This window comes from Protopterus annectens, chromosome 10.part0, assembly GCF_019279795.1.
Source record: "Protopterus annectens isolate FY-2018-M chromosome 10.part0, PAN1.0, whole genome shotgun sequence".
NCBI lineage: Eukaryota > Metazoa > Chordata > Ceratodontiformes > Protopteridae > Protopterus > Protopterus annectens.
The window spans coordinates 422784693-422811139 of NC_056744.1; positions in this window are offsets into that span (position 1 = coordinate 422784693).

The window sequence follows — 26447 nt, forward strand, 5'->3', positions numbered from 1 at the left end:
AATGTATTTAGTACATAAATAATAGCTTTTTCTAGAAAGAGGCCAGAGGTAGTACAAGTACAAAAAGAGACAGACACTGCTACTAAACAGATTTAGCACAGCAAAAATAAGAGTGGTAAGTCTGAATTAAATGGGACATACTGTAGTATCAAAGGGGCTGAAGCCTGATACTACAAAATTCAAAGCAGTTGTACAACTGCCAATGAAAAAAAAGACACTATATCCCACAGATGTTTCTATATGGGAAAACAATGGCCACTAAACACTAGAATTAAAGACATACCCTGGGATTCAAGAAGCTCGGGGCAAAGATGGTTTTAGCCTTGCACCGAGCATCCTCACAATAGATGGTGCAGCCGTGCCATATGAATATGTATGAGGGTGCACTGCCACACCCTCGACGTGCACAGGAAATGTGTGTGAATGCAGGGGGCATGTACAAGTGCTCTACAGAGGTGTAAACATGCCCCGACAGTCGCATAACCTACTGTGCCTACTAGTAGAGCCCACCTTTAATAGTAAGTCAGTAATTCAGTGTCCGTGGATACCGAAATGTATGCTAAGCATACAAGAGTGTCCATGAGCAGTGAAATAAAATCTAAGTAGTAAACACACAAGCACGTAGTGGAATGTTGAGCCCTGTCCCTAGAACTTTCACAATTAGATTACCCGTGTCCCTATTATACATTTGAATTGCTGCAATATCGAAGATGTAAGCAAAGGGCATCGTGTCTGCATGTTGCAGCCCTCTGCCAAGTGTAGCTTACACATCAAATTCATTCAAACAGAGAAAAACATGCGGAATCAGCGTAAATGTCAATAGTGTTGTGTTTAGAACATCCGCCTAATGAAAAGGCATTCACGGTTCGAGCCCAACAATAGCATATATCATTTTCTATGTGGAATGAATGTCGTTTTGCTGTAAAACTGACATAAGAGTATCACATGACATATTTAACTAAATTCCACTCAAAGTGGCACTGTCATAATGAATAAGACATTAGTAAGCAGGTGTAAGCACAAATAAGCAGTAGTAAACATACATAAGTACCAGTAAGCAAGTCTGAGTGCGCTTGCATGGGTCTAAGCCATGCCCAGCATAGGAAATATAAATAAGTATGTACAAATATATGTATATATATATATATATATATATATATATATATATATATATATATGTATATATATAGACTAATTGGCCATCTGACCATTACACAAGCAAGGACAGGTATGGTCAAGGACTAAATGGTGTGAGAGCCTGAGAATACATGGGTTGGGACAACATACATATAGGGCCCCTAACACCGGGAGAGGGCAATGTGTGGAGGTGTGTCATGGCTGTGATAGCAACTGGACAATGGATGGTATGTGTGTATGTTGAATTCGGGTGTGGTGGAGGAACTATGGGTATGAAATTATGGTTCCAGTCATGTCAGGGTTGGATGGGCTGGTTCTAATTGGACCTCCCCGTGGAGGTCAGTGAGTCTGTTATAAGTACATATGCATATACACATGCAGACATCTATATGTAGAAGTACATTCTCTGTAACACATTCATTCCATTTGCAGACATAAATGACATGAATGTGCCCTTACAAACCTCAACAGTAGATAGAAGTGCCTAACGAACAGACATTCCCATTCCGAATCCCACTGCATCACATACCATTTGCCATCGGTAATCGGTACATCAACATATTGTGACATCTGTCAGCTGTATCACCTGCAAAATAACAATTAAAAGTGAACTGGAGTGAAGTGTCAGTGTCATAATGAATAAAGCACTAGTAAGCAGGTTTAAGCATATATAAACACCAGTAAGCGTGTCTAAGTGCATTTGCGCGGGCTATGCATTGCTTTACAGACACACACACACACACACACACACATATATATATATATATATATATATATATATATATATATATATATATATAGTTGCAGACATATACGTATATATATATATATATATATATATATATATATATATATATGTGTGTGTGTGTGTGTGTGTGTGTGTGTGTGTGTGTGTGTGAGTGTGTGTGTGTGTGTGTGTGTGTGTATGTGTGTGTGTGTGTGTGTGTGTGTGTGTGTGTGTGTGTGTGTGTGTGTGTGTGTGTGTGTGTGTGTGTGTGTGTGTGTGAGTGTGTGTGTGCGTAGATATACACAGATATACAGCTATGATAGGAAACAGCACACAAGAATGACACACGTAGCATGACCTTCCACACCCCTCCCCCCGGCTGGAAAAGGGAAACATACACACAAACAATGTAAAGAGTCCACTGCTCCCCAGAACACAGGCAGGATACAACCGGGGTGGGTACACTGTGCAACTGTGAAATCTAATCTTGGAACACAGACAGGAGAGTCCCTTGCAGGACATCCCAAAAATTGGCAAAACCAAAAGAAGGTGATGAACTGAACATTCTGGCTGGGGTGCATACATACCCGGAATACAAGGGTGGGAAAGCCTGATGACCAATGGGTCGAGACAATTGTATGAAATGGGTCCTGTGAAGTGGAGAGTAGACAACGTGTAGTGGTGTGTTCAGAACCGACCAGGACCCAGAGTAAGGATGGGTGCTGTAGAGGAGGTGCTGGTGGGGGAACTATGGGTAGCTACTTATGGGTCTAGGTGTGCAGGTGTTGGCTGATGTGGGCCTATATGGACAGCCCCAGGGATGTAAGCAGATGTATTCATTGGGCAGAAGCGTCACACAATGAGCAGCCACACCCACTATGAGTCCCACTGCAGCAAAGTGTAATCTATATGGCAAGGAACGGAATAACCAGATGTAGATGTATATATGTAGAGGTATGTGTGTGTATATCTACCCATAGCAACATACAGATAATCCTCTCCCCCTCCGTAGTACAAATGTATACATACAGAGACAGCATACATATACATAATCACATATAGATATATACATATGCAGACACCCATAGACCCATATGTTGTTTTATATATATATATATATATATATATATATATATATATATATATATATATATATATATATATATATGTAAATATATACATGTATGCATGCATATACAGATATATCTGTATATAGTAATATATATATAGATATATATATATATATATATATATATATATATATATATATATATATATATATATGTGTGACTGCAAATGCACACATGTATATAGCTAGGATATGATACAGCAGTTATGAGTTATCTATGTTCACAGGCCATGCATATGGGGATGAGGGATCCAATAAACAAACATGTAACACGTAGCATCAACCCCCCACCCCCCCAGCTAGGCCAGTGAGACATACAGACACACAATAAAAGTAAACACGCCACTGCTTTCCAGACCACCAGCAGGATACTACCAGTGGGAGTGACCTGCCAGGTCTAATCTTGAAACATAGACATCAATGTCCCTTGTGCGACACCTAAAAATTGATGATCATCAGAGGTTATCCCAGTAATGATTCATCAAACCAGGCTGTAGATGTACACGGACCAGTAGGTTGTGCAAGCCTGATAACCCATGGGTCGACACAATGTATGACATGTGTCCTGACACGCAGAGAGTGGGCAGTGTGTAGTGGTGTGTTTATACCCCACCTACACCCATAGTAAGGATGAGTACTGCAGAGGAGGGGCAGGTGGGGGAACTATGGGTATGCAATTATGGACCTAGGTGTGAAGGTGTTGGCTGGCGCAGTTGTATTAGGACCGCCCCGGGGATGTAATTAATATTCCAAAATAGGCATAGCTGATGCCCATACCTCTCATCCCCTAAGAGCTAATCCACTGAACAGGACATAAACCATTGGGGTAACAAATAGGGACCATACCTCTGAAATGTCCCCGATTTCCAGGGACATCCATGATTTCGACTCAATTTCTAACTCAGTCCCACTTCATCCCTCCTAAAACTAGTGACTTTTTGTGGAAAGGTGGTGATATTACACGTAATGAATGATGACAACAATTAAGAGTTATAAACATCATTTACCTCAGAAAATGTGTATGAATTCATATGCTCTGAGTCTGTCAATGTGTCAGGTTAATAGCACTAATAATTTAATTGTGTCCCTGATGTTGTCATGATGTGTCCCTAATTCAGTTGATATTTGTCCCCAATCGTATGAGTGGTCTGATAGGGACAGAAAGCACATATTCCACTTACAACCTTAGAAAGATGATAGATTATTAGGTATGCAGTAGCATGATTCGGCTGAAGGATGTGGGTTCCAAACCCAATTACTTGTTTGTATTGAAAAGTGTCAGTTCCCATGTATTAGCCAGACAGGTGCAGATTGTACGAGGAACACACCAATAATATGAATCAAACTCTGGACAGGCCGCGGATTCTGTACAGTCGAATGGCATGCTTTTGCCTAATGGGCAAGCATTCCCAATACTGTAGGCATGTAATCCGATGTAATAGGAATCACAAGGTAATATCATAGTCCTCACTCCCACCCAGGGGTGTGAGTGTCAGATGCAAACACCAAATGCAGTGCATTTGCAAGTGTGGGAGCAAGCGAGTGTAAGCCTGTTTGGCCGCCAGTATGTGAGTATTACACTGGTGAAGCAATGTAGAGGCTAACTGAGTGTAAGAAACTGTAACCAGTGGTTAGCATTGCTTAACTCCGCGCAAACCCACGCACACCCGCTCACAACTGCTTTAATGTGCCTCAATCCAGTCCGTATCCAACAGCCTTGTTCTGCCCAGCAACAAAATAAATGACCTCTGCAAGGCACAAACCAGGACCCTGCATACACCGCTATTGTGATTTACCACTAAGCCATGGCAGATATAGACATCGGATCTTATCACAAACATATCATCCAGCGCAGTCATTCAACAGTATAGGAAATGTATTCAATCATGTAGATGTATGTGTGTGTGTTTATGTCCAGATATAGATACATACATACATATAATATATATATATATATATATATATATATATATATATATATATATATATATATATATATATGGGTCCATGTCATATGGTCGACTGTTCATTTGACTGAAAGTTCATTTGGTCGACAGTTCATTTGATCGACAAGAATTATAGGTGGGGGGCTTTGCCCCCACACCCCCCCATTGTGGGGGGCTGTGCTCCCCACACCCCCCCTAACTATATATAACAACTCCAGGGTCGCACAACATTGGGAAGGGGGCAAATGCTTGTCAATCAAATGAACTGTCGACCAAATGAACTTTCAGTCAAATGAACAGTCGACCATATTACATGGACCCATATATATATATATATATATATATATATATATATATATATATATATATATATATATGTATATATATATATATATATATATATATATATATATATATATATATATATGAACATCCCATGTGACAAGAAAGCATTACAAAGGAATAAAAAGGGAAACACCAGCAACGCCTGTATTATGTAGTGGTATTGTCCTATGTAATATCAAGACTCCCTCAGACAGACGTGTCATTAATACACGCAAACATTTGTACATTGGCCAAATACATCACTCTGTGCATTTTATTTACATTAACACAACAGTTCCTGTCCAATCATTATGTGATTACAGTACTCTTGCAAGGTGCTGTGTGCAACATCATCATCATGAAAAAGGTAAATGGAGTAACCATAGAGGGACCAGTAGTGTTGTGTGTACAGTGAGATGGTCTGCATCACAAGTACCTGGAACCTTTAGGAGTCATGTACATACCAGGATCGTGTACCTGAGAGCCAGGGGTGAGGACAACTGGAGTATGTTGTGATGCATATTAAAAGGGTTACATGTGTCCAGTGGACACATTTGTGAAATGGACAGCAATGTATGGGTCAAATGTTGTTCTAGGAACCGATTGGCCTTTTGTTTCTGTAGGGTGAGAGTGGGATGTGGGGGAAGGAGAGTAGGTATGCTCGTGGAGGATAGGTTGGGTAGGATGACAGAAAAGACAGCATACAGGGTCAGTATATGTCACATGTAGGGGGTAACACCTTGGACGGGGAGGGTGTTCAGCAGTCACAAGCCCATGAGCCCACAGATGGAAACAGTGAGACTGAGGTCTCCAGCCCTGGGCAGCCACCACTGCACCAAAACAGCCGCAAAGGTGGCAGTGCTGGGGGCTGTCTAGGAGGGGCAGGCTCACCCTGTAAATGTGACACTCTGCCCTCAAGCTGTGTATCTGGCCTCAAAACCCCTTATTGAGCCCCCTACACACCATATCTGGGAATGTACGACAGCAGACATGTTCCTGTCTCAACCTGCTCCCAGGGGGGACAAGCCCTATCCTCAGTGGCGCTTCCACCAGAAGGTGGTGCAGAGCCAACAAACATGGAGGTCCAAGGCTGGGCCCCAGATGTGCTGGTGCCTGGTGCCATGGCCAGCTGAAGTGGGACAGTAGGTTCTGCCGGGACCTCCAAACCCATACAACCTATGGTGTTGCAGTTTTAACACAGATATGGCTTACTAATAGTCAACAGCATTCAGGATTACTTATAACAGCATGCATAGATATGACCATCAACCCAACACAACAGATGGTATACATTTGCAGAGGGAGCACAACACATGCATATATACTGCATGACATCTGTATAAAGTGTAGAAGACTTGTGACTGCAGCTATGAACAGTGGCCCATTATTGGCATGTCACTGAGAACACCAGACAGTGTCTGTCATACCACTCTTTTATGTGACACATGTCCAATCAGGGATGTGATGGCAGTAACCCATCACTATCACCATGTACTGACTGAAATCCTCACACTATGCTCCTGCAGTTTACAGGTGTGTGTTCAGTGACACAGGAAACAAAGGGTTCCACACACTGACCAGTCCACAGATGGCCTTACAGATGGGGGTTCCCTCACAAACAGAGCACTGTCTTGTCAGTTTTAAAGCATGCAGAATAGCCATTACCACACACAACTTGTTAAACTGGCAATAGTCTCAATGAAGCATAGCTACACTTACATGCTGTAGTCATGTCACCCTCCTGTCTTTAGACTATTTCCCACTGTGTATGTTGTTTGAGGAACATCCAGCTATCATCTGTGATGCCGTTTACCAAACACCAGATCCAGGTACCACTCACAGCGACTGTCATGGGCAAACACCAACATGATGTCCCTAGATATTGTACTGTGTTTCCATACGATTGGCTATGGGAACATCATCACAGCTGTTCCACATGCAATCATCTAGAGGAGGACTGCAATAGGTGCAGAGGCCATCACTTAGAAAACACAAGCTGCTGCTGAGCAGGTGTACAACTCCACATCCACTAGAGAGTGTGGGAGGGACAAACAGAGGCAAAATACATCAGAGAAGGGTTTGTAGACTAAGACCTAAGCATTGTCTGTCACACACCTACCAGTACAGGGGTTCAAACCCCTGACTGACTAGTCTTTACTATTACAAGTGCATGCAGTTACTCCATGTGCCACAAAGCTGACAAGCTGGTGTGCTGTAAGAACATATATGTGTGCTGGTGAGCGACATCTGAAACAGAGACATAGTAGACATACATTTGGTGTAGCACACATGGCTGTCCATATGAATGGATGTCATTGTCAACACAACCACAGTCTCTAATGGACTCACATTGACACACTTTACCAGGCCCACAAATAAATTTCTTAACTACTTAGTTTGCCACACTGCAGTAATGCACAGGTACTACATGCACCACAGGGGATATTCAGAGGTTCTATGGGCTAGGGCATGTGAACATGTATGACATCAGTCAGTATGCCAGTGGGAGTTATACTGGGTGTGACTTTGGCTGGGAGCCTCATACCCCACACGCAGACACAAGGTGCCAGTACTGACATGCATGTGTGCATTGCTTCATGGGTGTGTATTGGTTGGCTGTGCAAGATGGCTGTACAAGGCTGGGTGAGGGGTAATCCTTTGCATCAGGCCACCCGACAATGATCTGCAGTGTGGTACAGGGGTGTAGTGTCTGCAATGCCCTGCACAGATGGGTATTGTATGAACTGTCCTGACATCCTGGTTACCATTGTGTATGGCCATTGCTTTGCAATGCATACCATGTCTGTGTTTGATAGTCCTTGACATGAACATTGCCTGGGATGTGTATGTCCCACAATAATATACAGTGACATGTACAAGTGTACCTGGTTTGGCTGGCACATGTGTACACAGACTGTTATCCTCAGATATGCCAATACTGCCCTGGTGTGGCAGGACCTGCTTATAGACAGCAGATTGACCCTGCACCTGCATTGATAGCATGATACAGATATTCCCTGGTGTCAGTGGCATCAGTCCATACAGGGCACATGTGTAAGGCATTGTATGTCCTCTGTGGATCACATTTGATGGCACCACATATGTTGCAGGCATCCAGTGGGGAGTGTAGTGAAGGCACATTGTCCACAATTATGTGCCTATTGTACTGCTGTACAGGGTGCCATGCCCTCTGCAGCCCACTGCAATCACACCATACCTACTATCTGTCATCAATTTGCAGGGTACTAGCAACATAGCGGTATATTCTAGGCAAGTGTGTTTGTGTTTGACACATGGGTTCAGAACATATTCCGAGTAATAGGAGGGTTGCATACTTTGTTCACCAGGCCTTTTGCCGGATGTAGGGGCATGGCTAACTAACACAGTCCCTTGGCTGACTGACATCTCTACTCCTTGTGAGGTGGACAATGTGACATATAATACTGTCACCATATAGAAAAACTACAAAATCCACTCCCCAACATGTCCAGTGGTTAGACACTCATAGCCACCTCCACACAGGCTCTGACTGTGAAACACACCTGCCATGTCTTGGAATAGAACTCCTACCTAACTAGTTTATCACACTACAGCATTATGCAGTTGCAACTTGCACTACAAAGATTACTGGGTTACAGCACTGCTAGAGGTGTATTACTAGGTGGGTGACAACAGCAGGATTGCCAAAAGTGGTTATGTGAATTGTAAAGAGTGTGCATACTCTAAAAAGCATTGCTCTTTTCTGAGGCAGACACACACACACAGTTCACCTGTCTTTGAATAGAACCCCTACCTAACTAGTTTATCACACTACAGCATTTTTCAGTTACAGCATGCACCATGGAGATTACTGCTTTACAAAAGTCCCAGAGATGTACTTCTAGATGGGTGACATCAGCAGGATTGCCAAAGAAGGGCATTTCAAGTGTACTGCGAGTTGTACATGTTTGTTACCTGCAAATACCTGCTGCTTACTGTCACAGAAACACATTTATACCTGCTTTATGCAGTCCTAATTGACAGTATCAACAAGGCTTGCAGGTCTTGAACCCTGGCCCATGCACACTGAGGTCACTGGATGCACCACTAAGCCATCTGGGTTGTATATATGTTGCATGGAGTTTATAATGCACATCTTACTACAGGTATTCCACAGTACTGAAAACAAATGGGACAGTCACTTTGTGTACATACTTACAGTACCCCTGAATGTACTGTACTCTGTGAAACAACAAAGACAAGTCTACATCTGTACAACTGTCATAACTACATACATATATATGTATATATATATATATATATATATATATATATATATATATATATACACACATATATATATATATATATATATATATATATATATATATATAGATATATATATACATATATGCACCTACAGGATGTGTACACACACACACACATATATATATATATGCATATACACAGACACAGCTATAGCTATACATGTCTGAACACCCTTTGTGACAAAGAAGGGTTCCACAGGAACTGCCATGTACACAAAACAGAGGCATATCTTGTGTTATAACATTTAAATCTTAAGCAGTTCACCAGAAAAGGGATGGTTGTTGTGTATGTGCAGTTTGGGGTGGGGAATGATGGCTAATGTAATCTACCCCAGGGATTGTAAAGTTAGGGTGGGGGAATGATGGGTATGGACTTACACCCCGGTGACCACTTCAGTGTCACTGCTCAACAGTGGCACAGGAAAATAACATACCCAACTGTAGTTGTGCTTGACTGTGTATTCTTTACCATTCCTAACTATGTAGTACTTTGTAGACACTGGTCCCCACAGATGGCTACCATGGTGTGCTAAAAGACATTACACATGTGTATGCCTGGCTACAGGGTAGTCACACCCACAAACACGCACACACTTGCCAGTATTGTGTATATATGTCTTGCCCATGTAAAGGTAACTAGTACAGTGGTAGGCAGTTGGGGTATGTGCCACAGAACACATATAATCACACTTACTCTGATTCCACTTCTGAGCTGGGTGACATCACAGGACTGATTACTTGCAGTGGGGAGGGGGGAAGAGAGAGGTTTAGCAGTTGACAAGGATAAAGGCCAGTGCAAAAGGTGGTATCTCTTTAGAATGCAGAAAAACCCACTGTCATGACAGGATGCAGACACAAATACACACACAGTTAGCCATTTGCTGACACACCCACGTAGGCATTTGTTGACATGCACAAACACACTCAGCCATTTGCTGACACACACAAACACATGCACACAGTTGCCAGTGGTGGAATCAGAACTCCTGCCTATCTACAGATCACTATTACAGTACTAAGCAGTTACAAGATGTGCCACAGAGATTACTCATTCCAAGGCAGTCAGAATGCCGTTCTAAGATTGAGGACAACAACAGGGAGACTGACAGTTACGAATTACATAGCTGTAAACCTGTGTGTTTAAAGTTGGTGTCCATTACAACCTGTATGCCCAAACAAGTCACATCATCTGCAGGTAGACCTGAGAGGTATAGTTGTAGCACAACAGGAACCTGAACTGGAGAATGGCCATCTGTGGAATGGACAACTACTATCACTATACAGGGTTACAGTGGGCATGCTCATACACTTAGTAGCACAGGGCCGTTTGGGATGCACTATGACTACAACTACACAAGGTTATACTGGTCATGCTCATACACTTAGTAACAAAGGGCTTGTTGGATGCACTGAATCAAATTACACAAGGTGGCAGTGGGTACGCTCATACACATAGTAGCAAAGGCCTGTTTGGGATGCACTCTGATTCTAACCACAGAAGGCCACAGTGTGCATGCTCTTACACGTACATGTACATAACATATTGTAATGGACTCCTATTGTAAGCACACAGATTTACAGCTATGTACATCTTACCTGTCGGTATATATGCACATCATACTGGTTTAATACCTGATACCTGTATGTGGCCCGTAAATTATATATCTGTTTCTGTGCTGTGTGATACACATGCATACATGTAAATGAAGTACTGACATATATATGTTAAGTATACACCTTCATGCATGTTTGTACGTGACAGACAATAGGTTACCTGGGACACATAGGTGGATGCTACCTACAGCATGTGTCACACACCTTGCTGCCCTGAAAGGCATACATTGATAGCAGGTTGTGGACAGTGGCATTATACATGGAACAGTGGCATGTGCAAGCATAATGTGTGAGCTCATTGTGCAATGGTACTGAGGTGCAGGTGTCAAGATGACCTCTCCTTGCTGTGCTAGTTGTTCTCATTACTAGCAGGACTGCTACACTAAGTATATCTCACATTGGTCATATACACAATTTCTGCTGCTGTCCATCACCTTACATGAGGCATTTGCTACCAAGCACATTACTGACACTCACAGTAATGTCATGGTATGTGTGGCAACTGCTAGACCAAAACAATGAGCCAATGTCTTGCTGTTATTATGAAGTTGTCCAGTGTCTGTCATTCCGGGTTGTCATGACTGAATGACAAGCCTTCAACACAGAGCACATCCATCCATGTTTCATGTGTGTGTGTGGATAATACCGAGGTTGCATTTACCCATATAGCTGCATTCCAAGGCAAATGTCCTACACCCAGAAGTAACACCCTGACACCTACAAGACAATTGCACTGGATGCTTATGCTAACCAATGCTAGATGTGTGGCTTTAGTAATACATTTGCTCAATGTAGAACCTACAATGGGGAATACTGACATCTGTGCAGTGAGGAACATCTGGCTAAAGGCTCACTAGTGCACAATTGCATGACCACCATATTACTCAGATCCAGACATGTGGGCCATAACAATGGTATGGACCATTCCAGGTGGTGGTGTCCACATATTCATAAAGGCTACTCACATGTAAAGGCCACTACTCTAACATAACTCATCACAGATGAGTCAGGTATAGGTGACAGTGGCAAATGCTGCAATCTAGGTTGTATCCTCATATACATCCACCACCTTGTACCCAGACTACCAACATACATCCATATGTGGTATGACATAGTATGGTAGACCACCAGATAACCCTTGATTGGTGGACTGTACCTAGGTCTACATCTACTGTGCAAAGAACCCATGTACAGACACAGCTGCATAATGTGTTATGCAATGCAATAATACCACTGTTCATAACCAGCTCAGTTGTACACATACCAGTGTCCCTCGGATGTTGTCAGCATTAACACGGTCAACTGTTGCTGTACACCAGTAAACAACACCCTCATGGTTGAATATGACCTAACTGTACCTGCCCTGGATATGTCCATCCCACACTCATACAACATAAATGACATTACCATAGCTTTCGTTATCCTTTCTACATACAGGTGGCTACAGTCATTACACACATGCACATGGCAGATAGCATGCTAACAGTACATAAGGTTTGATATCTATGTTAAAGAGGTAATATTCCCTCTCTACTGGTCACCCATGACACCTGTCATATCATACAACTCCCCATGTGGCATGTGTGTCATTAGACATGTCCACCTAATGCAACACCTACAAACATACCCAAATAACAGGATCATAGGACCTACACAAGGCCTGTATTGACAGACTCAGGGAAATACAGCTCTGCTCTGTATATTCCTGACTAGTCACAGGTGATATGTTCATGACATGTACAGCCTACATATACCTCATGTCAAGAATTGCAAGCCATGCATGCTGTGTGCTGTCTGGACATTAGCCTTAGTACCACAATAGCCAGTACATGCTGGCGTGAGATGTTTACAAGCCACAGACCTCATACATGCTTGAGTGAGTGTACTGCCTAGCTCTAACAGAGCACATCGCTGGCACTCTTCCAGTAAACATGAGGTGTGTGTGGCAAATATGATGTGCTCACTATTGACCATTACAGTGCCCTGGCTTTACCATGGCACTGTCAAGTAACAGTTTGTCAGAGCATGACATGGAATAATGCTGTGTGTGTCTCACTGATATGTGCTGTTATCATATATGTACACTTGGCTACTCGGTGAAGGTGGTGGTGTCCTGCCAGTACATGAATACAACATTCATTATGGTGTAATGCTCGGCTATGTTTCACACATGGTGTGGGGAAGGTGTGGAATGTATCCTCTCGACCTGCTAGTGCACTTACTGATGTAGACCGCATATGTGTACATGTATTGATGTTTGTGTAGATTCCATGTGCGTGCAGTGTCTGATATCTGAAGGTGACTGTTGTCTTAGTACATCATGCTGTTGCAATACAGCCTCAACATTGCCAACTGTATATGGTGATATGCTCTAAGTACAGTAAGCCATACATGAGGTTTGGACAGATGTTTGGACATGACTACTAAGAGGTGGGGCTTCTTTGCAGATGAATGATTACTGAGGACAGCTCACTGGTGTGTTACATCCATTCCTACAATAACCTGTGTAACTGCTAAGGTCAGGTTTTATTAACTGAAGTGGAAGACAGACAATGTAGAATGCAGTAAGGGTGACACTGAACGCAAACCTCATGATACCTGTAACAGTAATATCTCCCCTGTGCATATATTGTGCATATATCAGCACAGTTGGGAAAGGAAAGAGTCAGTAAGCTTTGTAGTGAATGTGATAGTGCTGTACATCTGTAATACCTATCATGAGATAGGCATGTGTTTGATTCACAGTACTGGCATGTGTGTGTGTGTGTCTGTGTGTGTGTGTGTGTGTGTGTGTGTGTGTGTGTGTGTGTGTGTGTGTGTGTGTGTGTGTGTGTATGTGTGTGTCCATATATGTTATGTATGGTTGGGAATACATTCCACATCTTTTTACTCTCCTGAACACTGTTGTTGACACCAGTACAGAGTGAAGTGTAGAAAGAAAGGCATAGGCAGCTGGTTGAACCTCACACATGTAAAGTGTCTGTATGTATGTGACATAGGTGAATATCTTTGTGAATGCCACAGTGTGTGTGTGCGTGTGTGTGTGTGTGTGTGTGTGTGTGTGTGTGTGTGTGTGTGTGTGTGTGTGTGTGTGTGTGTGTTTATGGCTGTCTGTGTGTATGGCTGTCCGGTCCCTAGAGTGAGGCTGTATTTTACCATAGTGAAATGTTAATGCCTCCTCCCCCCATTGACTCAGTGCAATCTAGCATCCCTGTTGATATCAATTGTAGACAGGCATTCTAACTGCCTGTTAACATGTACACCCCGGGATGTGACCTGCTGTTGCATAGCCTACTGATGGACCCCGCTCCCCACATACACTCACTGCACTGTAGTATCCCTGTTGATGTCCTTGATCTTTGTACATGTGTAATATCTGTGGCGAGTCTTGTAATTGCGTAGTACTATAATGATGATATGCACAAAGGCAGGGGTTCTCATCTGAACACTGGCAACTATGTGTGTGTGTGTGTGTGTGTGTGTGTGTGTGTGTGTGTGTGTGTGTGTGTGTGTGTGTGTGTGTGTGTCAGAGTGTGTGTTACTGTGTCTGTGAATCCCTGAGTGTGTGGGTGTGTCTGTGTTTGCATGCTGTCATGGCTGTGGGTATTACTGCTTCCCAATGAGAAGCCACTATTTCCACTGGCCTTTACCCTTGTCATCCACCATACCACTCTTTTACCTCCTCCCCACTCCAGGTAACTATGCCTGTGATGTCACCCACTATGGATGTGATGGCTCTGAACACGGTAGCAATCTACCAATGCTATCATGCTCTTGGATCATTAGAACAGTAAACATAATTGAAACATGGGAGAATATAACTGTGATGTGGAAACTACAAATTGCATGCAGGTATTGTCATACTAACCTGTGGGTAGTCAACATGCACATATGGGCACTAACCGCAAACACTGCCATCCCTCAGCACATGCAACTACACCTAAAAGAGGAAGGCAGAACATCAAGATCATCATGCTGTTAGTGTTGTTACATATGATACATACTGTCAAACGTGCAAAATGCATTCTAAAACTTTAATACATGGTATGTCTGCTGCCTGTCAACACTACACAACAATATTAATCTACAACTGTCTACCTAATACGTTCACCCTGTGCATCAGACCATATGAGCATGTCCCTGCACAGATGGTGTGGATGACAGGGATGCGTCACAGGCATCATCATATGTACAGGGTGATTATGTTTGACAGAGGCCTAGGCTGCACCATTGGATGACATCATGTTTGTGTGTTAGGGCCTGTGATATCATTGGGCATGTGTGGATGTTATGTGTGTGTGTGTGTGTGTGTGTGTGTGTGTGTGTGTGTGTGTGTGTGTGTGTGTGTTGAGGTGCCCTATCTTTGTTTCTGGTGTGTGTGTGTGTGTGTGTGTGTGTGTGTGTGTGTGTGTGTGTGTGTGTGTGTGTGTGCATGCATGCACACAGGTCTGGCATGTGGCTGGCCTACACAAGGGTGTTATTGACAGCTGCATACTGTACAAGGCAGGTTTCAAAGTTCACGGTGTCCAGCCATGGCCACATGACCTGCGCCTGCCAGGGGCTGCATGGGCACTACCAGGCAGAGGTCCAGATTGGGTACTGTCTGATGACACATGTCCACTGGAATCGTGTCCCTGTTGGGACCATCTAGGACCATGTGCACCTGGCCTGCTGTGGACTGCACAGCACCAGCTGCACTACTGCTGCTACTGCCACTATGGGAGTGGACATGTGCAGTAGCATGTTCACATAGACATCTGAGACCTACGCTTACATGCCCAATGCTTCACTCCCACCAGATGTTGCAGCACAGACATTCCACGCTTGAGGATTGACATGCCGTGGTCAAGGACTCCCACCATGTCACCCAATCGTCTATCCAAAACATCTGCAAGATGATGGTGAGCATTTGCAAATGCCTGGATGTTGTCAGTTAATGAACAGACAGCAGTCCTCTTAAGCCTCAGACTTTCTCTGTTGTGCCATTCAGCACGTACCTGTGCCTCCATTACAGCCTGAAACATGCGTCTGGTGACTCCAGCTGATGTGCTTTGTCTCACAGGGGCATGTTGACCAGTGGTCCTCCTATGAGCAGTGCTGGGCACAAGCCTATGTGGGGCATCACCAGTCAGTTGACTGGGATCATGGTGTGCAGGCACACCTTCCATAGTCTCCACACTTTCCTGTTCCAAGCTACCACCTGGCAACTGTCCTTTCTCTATGGCCAGTGGTGATGGGGTGTGTGTAGGCAGGGGAACTGTGTGTGAGGATGAGGGGGAGACAGGTGGAATGGTACCAATGGCACAGATTCAGCACCTGAAAACCCTGCCTGTGCCTCAGTCATACTATCATCATCACTGCTAGAGTCTGTGGTGACACTAACATCAGGTGGACCGCAGGAGGGCAATGCACCTACATCAACACCTGTGAGGGGAAGACAAGAACTGTACATTACAAGTTATATCAGACACACACACAGACAGACAGAGACACAATGACACACACACACAGACAGAGACAGATAGACACACACACACACAGACAGAGACACACAGACACACACAGACACACATGCTACCTGCAGGTGATATGGCAGATGGCATTCAGCTTAGACAATCATAGTTTCAGCTTAGACAATTATAGTGGTAGTTATCATACATCCTTGAGTTGCACACAACAGCATGCATGTGTTATAGCAGATGGTATGCACCTTACACAATTAATAGTGGTGGTTAGCGTACATATCCGTATTGCACCATTTGTGCTAGTAGCCTATGCCCCATACCTGCAACACACTGCATGCACTTTGCACCATTGCACTGGACTGCCATGATGTGTGCAACATACACCACATATTAAGAGACCATCTCTGACCTTTGTACATCTGCCACTGATGCTTTGTGTTGGCCACCACCCCTATGTGTGAGGACATGAGCAGTAGGGTATGTCAGTTGCTTACTATGTTTGTCTAAGCCCTAGCTTGCATATCTCCCCAAAAGCAGTGCATGTCTGTTCAACATTATTTCACCTACCCTGAGCTGAGTCTAGACATTATGCATGTGACTGTACACACATGTTTGACATGGCTGTCCCTACTTTGCAATGGTGCCACAGACCAGCACAGGTTTACAGTACACCGGCCTACTGTGAGGCGTATGACCTTGCCAATCACATTTAGTATGACATGTCTTCTGCTGACATGTTGAATGACATGCATACATGTATAACACAATGGTGTCCTTTCCAATCTACAGTATGGTAATGGTGTCCCAATGCAGGGACGTGTTATACTAATATGGGCCTACAGCTGATGCAATGTTTTCTGTCTGCCCTACAAATATGCAGTGACATACTGCACATTGAGCTGATGTGCATAGCCATTGCAGGGCATCATGTGGCTTCACAGTTGTTATACAGTGTGAGCTACTGACACAGTTCATAGTCTTGAATATGTTCACATACAATACATATCTAATGTGGAATGTGACCCATGTCACTGAGGTGTATACACGCTAAACCCTAATGTTGAATGTTTGACACAGGTCACAGGAGGGTATACGGATGACACCATTGCACATCTGCAACCATATTACCGATGCCTGGCAACTATGCCCACACATGGCTAACTTAACAGTACTCTATGTCCCACATGCCATCTGTGTACCTCACACACATGAGGAGCAGGCATGACAGAGATATCTGACACCAGCAAGGTGAATGTACTGTATCTGTGGCCAGATGTGGTTGTATGTGTATGTTGTGCAACACATGTATGTATTTGGATACTGTATAGGTGAATGCTTTCATGTCATGACACACTCAAGATGTTCAACACATGTTATGTGGTGGTTTCATGTTATGCCTACACAAGCTGTGCACAGGCCTGTATGATGTTTAGTGTTTCTCATCTGCAATATCACCATTACGCAAAGACCATAGTTGTACTGTGTCGAGCCAATGTACGACAGGGTGTACACACATGTACATCACTTCTACTGTGTCTGTTGCTTCATGTCTCTGGCCATGTGTACACATGTTCTGTCCAATGGTTGTGATGGCCATCTTATTTCACATGTCAGTGCTATCCCATATGACATACACCCATAGATGTCATATGCTCCTCTGAGGACAGGGTTATGCAGACAAAGGGTGGTATATATGGCATGTGAGACCTGTTTTACAGGATAGTTGAGCAGTGTTGCAGTCAGCCCACTACATCTCATGGACATGTCAGATAGCACATGACATTGTGTGACATTCATAGCAAGGGTATAATCCACAAGGGTGTATCCTTTGGGATGGTCATACTCCAGCTTCAACGCATTTAGAGTGTGTGCGCACATATGCTCTCTGTACAGTACTGTTCATATTCCCAACATGTGTAATACTGATATGTAGTACATGTCCCTACAGTGAAACACACCTCCACCATTGTATTCACTGTTGTCCTCACATCTGGCAATGACAGTTTGGAAGGTTTAGTGTAGGTGTTTCATATAGTCTTCAATTGTTTCACATGGGTAACCACTGTGATGCATTGCAGGTCTGACCACTGTCTATTAACAGGACCACCATACATTATATGTATGTGTGTTATGACAGATAGCATGCAATTAATATGTTCATTGCATTATCAAGCCTGGTAAATAATAACAATCTCACCTGACACAGGCTACTGTCACTGCAAAACACCAGAGGTACCTAAACAGGAGTGTCACAGCAGTAAGATCATTATCCACACCTATGTGATAGCTACAGGGTGCAATGTTCATGTTAGCACATAAGCCAGTACAATACACTATACTATGGAGTATGCACATCTGTGCATACATAGAGCAGCAGACTATAGTATGTGGCATGTGTGCATACCTGTCTTGCATATGATGATACATTACATACTGTACAGTAACACATGTAACTATGTGAAATATAGTTGTGTTATATGTGCAGTAGTGACTTACCAGGCAACTCCAGGCTTGGTGGTTAAGAGACACCCACCTCCACAATACCAGCTAAAGCTTGTGGATGGAGGTCTGCAGGTGTCCCCAAGTTGGCCAGTAGCTCCTCGGTATGTGTGATTGGGGCTGGGTGAGTGCCCCCCCATCTGTTGCACCTTGTTCCCTGGCAATTGCATTAGCACTCTGTTTCACCCATCTTATGAGGTCAGTGCAGTGTTGGCGCACCTGCTGATAAGTGTGATTGTGACTGCCAACATAATTTAACCTCCTGCAGAGTTCCTCCCACAGGGCATCCCACTGCTGTGCATCCTGTGGCACATAGCTGAAGAGTGTTGTATGGTTGTCGAGGAGGTATGGGACGAGGACCTCATCCTCCAAGTGGTTGTACAGCGGCAGCCTGCTACGTGGCATACCTGGAAGACATAATGATGGAGACAGGTCACAGTAACTCACAGAGAAGTACAGAAGTACAGCTGAACATACATGTGTATCACATTTATTAAGATTACAAATACGTCTTTGCAAATCTACATGACACTAATAGCACTGACATGTATAAGTCACACACAGTTGACACTTACTGGTGATGTGATGTTATTGCCATATATGTGTGTGTTATGTGATGACATTGTTCATACACCATGTGGATATTGTCTTGACGTGGGCATGTCTGTTTGCTTGTACTGGTCTCTTTACCTATCAGCACATGCCTGGATGTGTTCACATTAATGCAATCAACCTTAATGCTATGTATATGTCACATATATAGTCATACATAACCATTAGGGACATGCCCTGTGACTCTGCAGACTTGCAAGCATGTATGTGTTCTGCCATATACAGCTACATGGCACTGCACAGCTGTGTAGCATCCTGCCATGTATTGCCTGTGTTGCATATGTGTAACACATGGGACAATAGCTAGCCTGATGGTACTTGCATGGTTGGATATCAATTATAGCATGTATGGTCATAGTGATCTAGAAGGCTATATGACCTGGGCCATTTATGAGCCTAGGCAGACAGGTTACCTGGCTGTAGGCAACAGACAGGTACGTTTCAGTGGCTAGTTCAAGCAGTGCCACAGAACTGATCCACAGGGCTACTGATATATTTGGCATGCGATCATCTAACCATGTCACAGAGAGGGCAATGTGCAGCTTCGCTGGACAGGGATGCATAGTATGGCAAGAGTATGTTAAGTGTATGGGACAGAGATCTGTCAGGCATATTGTGATCCTTGTACTAAAAAGGTGGATGTCCATGAAGTATGTATTTATTTGGGATCAGGATGTGTTAAGTGTAGCATGTCCAACACCTCTGGGTTGGACATGGCTTTATTCAGGGTAGGCTGCATGCTACATAGTGCAGATAGGAATTGGAAAGGGCAGTGCAGGCCATCTACACATGGGCAATAACCCTTAAAGGAAATATGTGATCTATTATGGGTCATATGGATGTTGAGTATGGCTGAGCAATTATCTCTATATTCCTGGTTGGCACCCTGTCATGATTAGGGGTGCCACATATGACTACCTGTCTGGTGTGGTGAAGTAACTATCAAAGGAAAGAGTACTGTCCAGCTGCATCCCATACACACAGTTGCCATTATGATGACCGCTGCCTAGGTGGTAGTTCATGGATACAGGGTTTGTAACATAGGGGATGACAATGCAATACTTAGCTGTCAGCTTGTGGCCATGCATCACACACCACACATCTGACACACTAAGGCCCTTCTGTATGTTGAACACAGCACATATTGAGTCAACTATTGCTCCTAGTTCATAGTCATTTGTAAACATCAATAGGCTGATGCCTTCTGTGTTAGTCTGTGTGGTATAGATAACAAAGAAGGGGGGGTACCAGGAATGAACCCTGTACTACTGTGGCTGGCACTCATTTGATGTGCGTGTATTAGTCAGACACCTTCTGTAGTGTTGGGTCTGACAGCATTCCAGTTGCCAACCACTCATGTGGCATAGGAATATACACCTAGTTTACTGAGTGTAGTTGGGACACAGTAAGGGTGATGGTGTCCTACAACCTGGCAAGGTCATGATATGCAGTGTGAATCATCCCTACTGTCATCTACATCTGTACGGAGTACATCAAATATGTTGATCATGGTTCATGGCCTTACAGACCAGACTCAACAAGGTAGTTGCGCACTGTTTCCTATTATCAATGGTGTGTTCCCCTTTGTGGGGTGTGATAACTGTTGATGTGGACCATTCGGTGTGTACACAGCCTGACATGGAGCTATGATTGAACATGATGTGTACGTGGATAGCTGAGTGTTCTTCCATTTGTGTAGGACACACCTTGGGATGTTGACAGGTACCATGAAAGCTGTATGTATGGCTTTAGAGAGTGCAACTTGTACCTGCATAGTCATTATTACAGGGGCCCTGTAGTGTACATGGATATATTACTAAGTGTACCTGTTGGCAGAGGAGGTGGGAGTGGGTTTAGGTTCTCAAAGACCCTATCTGGATGAACGGGTGATATTTCTGTAGGTGCAGTACTTCCCGTGCCATAGTGCTGTGCAGCACGGCAGGTCTTGCCATTGCCATTAATGACACAGCTATAGAATGCTCTGTGCTTGGTCTCATAATATGTGGCTGATTAGTTTCATAGTATCTTTGTGTGGTTTTATATGGTGTATCTGCATCTTACTGAGGCTGACCAGGGATCACCTACACTCATGTGTGTTTAGTCTTACAACAGTTGCTACCTTCTGTGGTACAGTTTAAAGCATGTTACCACCAGTTTGCCTTCTTGTTTGTGTTGGGTTGAATCCTGGTTCTGTTTCAATGGCACAATCACTGCACATATGTAACTACTTAAGGTTCATTTGTGCAGGATTCAGCATTTGCACATGCATTGTCCAGCTGCATGGGTGCCATGACAGTCACCACTCTGCTCTTAGGAAACATAACAATGGCATTGAAGAAGGACAATGTGTAGCATACTGTTAGCCCTGTTTGTGTGACTACTGTGCTCCAGGTCATTGGGGTCGATGGAATCCAACATACATTGAGCACCGGTGTTGGCACATGAGGAGTCTTCCCAGTTCATAATGGAATAGTTGAGAGTAGCCATTATTATGGTTCTGTCTCAGACCTAATCTTCCCCATCACAGCACATTATGACTGTTGGGAAATCCGTGGCCTGGTGGGTGATCTATCACAAGGTGCAATTTGAAATCCACTTTGGCACAAATGTAGTTGCTCAGCATAATGCATCTGAAGTTATACAAGTGCAACTAGTGTGCGGGTGTACATATCCTTCAGGAATATGGGCACACCTGCGGCCAGTGTGTTCCAATAAACGATAATGGACAAGAAGTGAGGTATGTGTTATAACATGGTCATGCAGGTGTGCTCTCCGGAGCATTGAAACATGTCTCAGCCACTGCACAGATATGTTCTCCATGTTAGGGATTGACATATGTGTGTCCATATAGTGTTTCTGACATGTTTCATTGTGTAGCGAGACCCGCAGTTTATTGCTTGGCTGTCCCTGTAACAGCAGTGGAACTTCACTTGAACTGTGCATGATGAAGGCACTATAGGGGAAGTATGAGCCCTAGGCAGTATCCAGATTCTCTGGGGTGACAGGTGCAGGCCCTGCCTGGCAAAGCATCATGGTCTGTCAACCATGTTATCGCAGGCAGACAGATACTGGATACCCTTTGACTTGCGCCACTACACTAGACAACTGTGGAATATAAATAACCCTTTTGTCCCTGTACTGCAGTATCATTCTGGCCAATGGCAGAATGCTACCCAAGCCTTGGGATATACCTGCATGGGTTACAAGACCTGACAGTTTCTACATGTGTTTCCATGCAGTCCAGGCTACTGCATCACAGGTCCTGCACAACAACATGGAATATGCCAGAGCTATGTGTATAGTTTAAAAGGTGATCTGAATGTATGGGTATGTGGCTAATCATGGCAGACAGGCAGCTGACAGTATGTATGCCCTTGTATAGGTTGGTGTATAACATAGTGCTAGAGTTTGCATTCACACATGAGTACTGTTGCACATGTTTCCAGCCACGTGTTCTGAGGTGTGGCACAATTATGCAAACTATGTCATACAGTTTGTGTATTTCAGTGTCTGTCTCTTACAGCTTTTGGGGGGGGGGGCACTTGTTTGGCCAGATACTTAGAAGCATCTGTAAATGTGTGTGATTTCTAGTAGTGTGTACGGGTGCCCTTACTGTGTTCTGGTAAGGGTATGTGTTGGTTGTGTTGATGAGATGCATGTGTTAACCTACACCTCATGACTGTTCAGTCCAGTCATGGCTGTAGACTGGGCTGCCTTCCAGCTAACCCCTGTAGCTGCATCCCAAACAATATGCGGGGCATGGTGTTAGGTGGGTTTGGCAGTGTACATGGCATAGAGATTACATTACCCCAGTATGGCCACATACACAAAGCTGACATTAGTAAACACCAGTAACTGGCTAGTGGACATGCCTGCATGAGCATTCAGTACTACAAGTATCAAGTACTGTATTTAGTTTACGTATTGCTTATGAAGATGTTTTAGACAGTGATGCTCACATGTAAATACTTGTGTTATGGACGTGACAACACTGGCTATTACGGAAACATTGCAGCTACCTTTAGCAGCAATCCTCCTCTGAGGAGCACATCACATCCTGTTAGCTGATTACAGATGATGCAAGTGTCTACAGGTCTGTTTCCTTCTCTGGGTATATACTCACATATTCACCAGGACCATGAGCTCTGTTGGGCACAGACACCCACTCTTCAAACAGAGTCATGTATCAATAGACTCTGATGCCACTATCAACATGATCAGGATATAATCAGATAGTGTATGGAAGGATATAATCAGATAGTGTATGTCATCACCTATGAAGCAGCTATTACACATGGGCAGCTGTCTCCTACATCTTACACACCTACTGCAGATGTTACACTGGAGTTAAAGATGATATGCAACCTTTTTCATTACCAGTGCTGTGCACTACCTTACATACAGTATGTGCAAGCAGCTGTTAGGTTGACAATGAGAAGTTGGGCTACACAAACCTGGTAGCTCAACCAGTGTGTCTCTACTCTCAATATCCACTCTATGTAGTGTGCACATAGCCATTTGGCTCATCCCTGTAACAAGGGCCACTACAAATTTGCATAACATGTACACATGCACAGCTCTTATTCTTGCAAACGATACTAGAGAGGTCCAGCCCTGTAACAAGGGTCACTACACATTTGTATAACATGTACACATGCACAGCTCTTATTGCTTGCAAACGATACTAGAGAGGTCCAGCCCTGTAACAAGGGTCGCTACACATTTGCATAACATGTACACATGCTGTTATTGCTTGCAAACAGTACTAGAGAGGTCCAGCCCTGTAACAAGGGTCACTACACATTTGTATAACATGTACACATGCACAGCTGTTATTGCTTGCAAATGATACTAGAGAGGTCCAGCCCTGTAACAAGGGTCACTGCACATTTGCATAACATGTACACATGCACAGCTGTTATTGCTTGCAAATGATACTAGAAAGGTGGATATTACATGTGTTATGTGCATGGATAGTTACCTGACTCTTCCAATTATCTTTACTATCATGCTGCTAAGCTGTCAGGTGAATACAAATGATATGCATCCTGTTATTGAGTATTGTAATTGCCAATAGACATAACTATTGTTTGCATAACATAACAGAACTACTATGCAGAATAAAATACAGATCTGCCTAAAATACTGTACATTACACAGTTACTGGCACAATATCCCACAATGCACACCTTATTTGCATGGTAAGTCCACCTTTAACATGTTCATCTTACTTATACACCCATACATATTTCGACTGTTACAATATATCGACATATACTATCCCCTGTTGTAGCACATACTTGTTGGACCAATCCTGACATTGACAGTTGCTGGAAGCGAATTGGTGGGTTCCAAGCCCATATCATCCCTTGTGGTGTATGCAGAATTTGCCTTGTGACCTACAGCAGTACACACATAGAATACTACAAGCATTACTGCTGCTCAACAATACATTGCTACAAGATAGCTATTTCCACTATATGCATTGATTACACTGTAATTCTTACAGAACAGGTACTACATACACAGACATATCACATGTTATACGTACCTTCTTAGTAATTGGAGGTGTTATTGACTAGTATAATAGTAGTTTTCAGTTCATCTTTTAGTGTTTTGTACTGTCCTACAGGGAGATACAGATGGTTTCAATGTGTGACAAGGCAACATTTTATAGTTACAGATCAGTAACATGTCCTATCCCAATAACCAATTGGTGTTCCAAAGTAGCTAATTACATGCACATCAGCTGCGCTACTACTGCCTTAGACAATACATTGGAATGTAATAAAGTTTTGCAAAATGAAAGCTGTCTGTGTATTTCTGTCATGGATATTTGCAGCCATTGCAGTTGTGTTGGTGACTGTGTCCATAGAACATATTTGTAATAGTGTATTGGCATATACTCTTCATATGTTATGTTCATATTGTTTGGGGGGGTGCGGAATGTGTGATTGCTATGGTCCATATTATACTCAGATATGAACACTTCGGATGCTGTCTACAGATATGTATGCATGTATATATATATATATATATGTATATATATATATATATATATATATATAAATATATATATATCAATTTCAAATCTTCCAAAGACCAAATAAATTAGAAACTCATTTATTAAACTCAACTGATAGTCGACTCATATCATCGAATCTCAAATCATTGAAAACTATAAAGCAACTAGAAATAACATTCCACAAAGTTTTTACTACGTTTATGCAGGGGGGCAAGCCCCTGCACACCATAAATAATATATACTCTAAGGTCACACTACAGTGAGGGAAAAAGGTAATTTCCTAACCCCACTGTAGTGTGACCTTGGAGTTGATATATTTAATTATGGGGATGTTGGGGGGTGGAGCCCCCAAATGGGGGGTGCAGGGGGGCTTGCCCCCCCTGCATAAACATAGTAAACAGAGTCTAGGATGTTATTTCTAGTTGCTTTATAGTTTTCAATGATTTGAGATTCGATGATATGAGTTTTCGACAAAATGAGTTTTTGACGATTTGAAATTCGATGAAATGATAACTCGATGATATGAAGTGGAACCATATATATATATATATATATATATATATATATATATATATATATATATATATATATATATATATATATATATATATATATATATATATATATATATATATATATATATATTATTGTTACGTTTATCT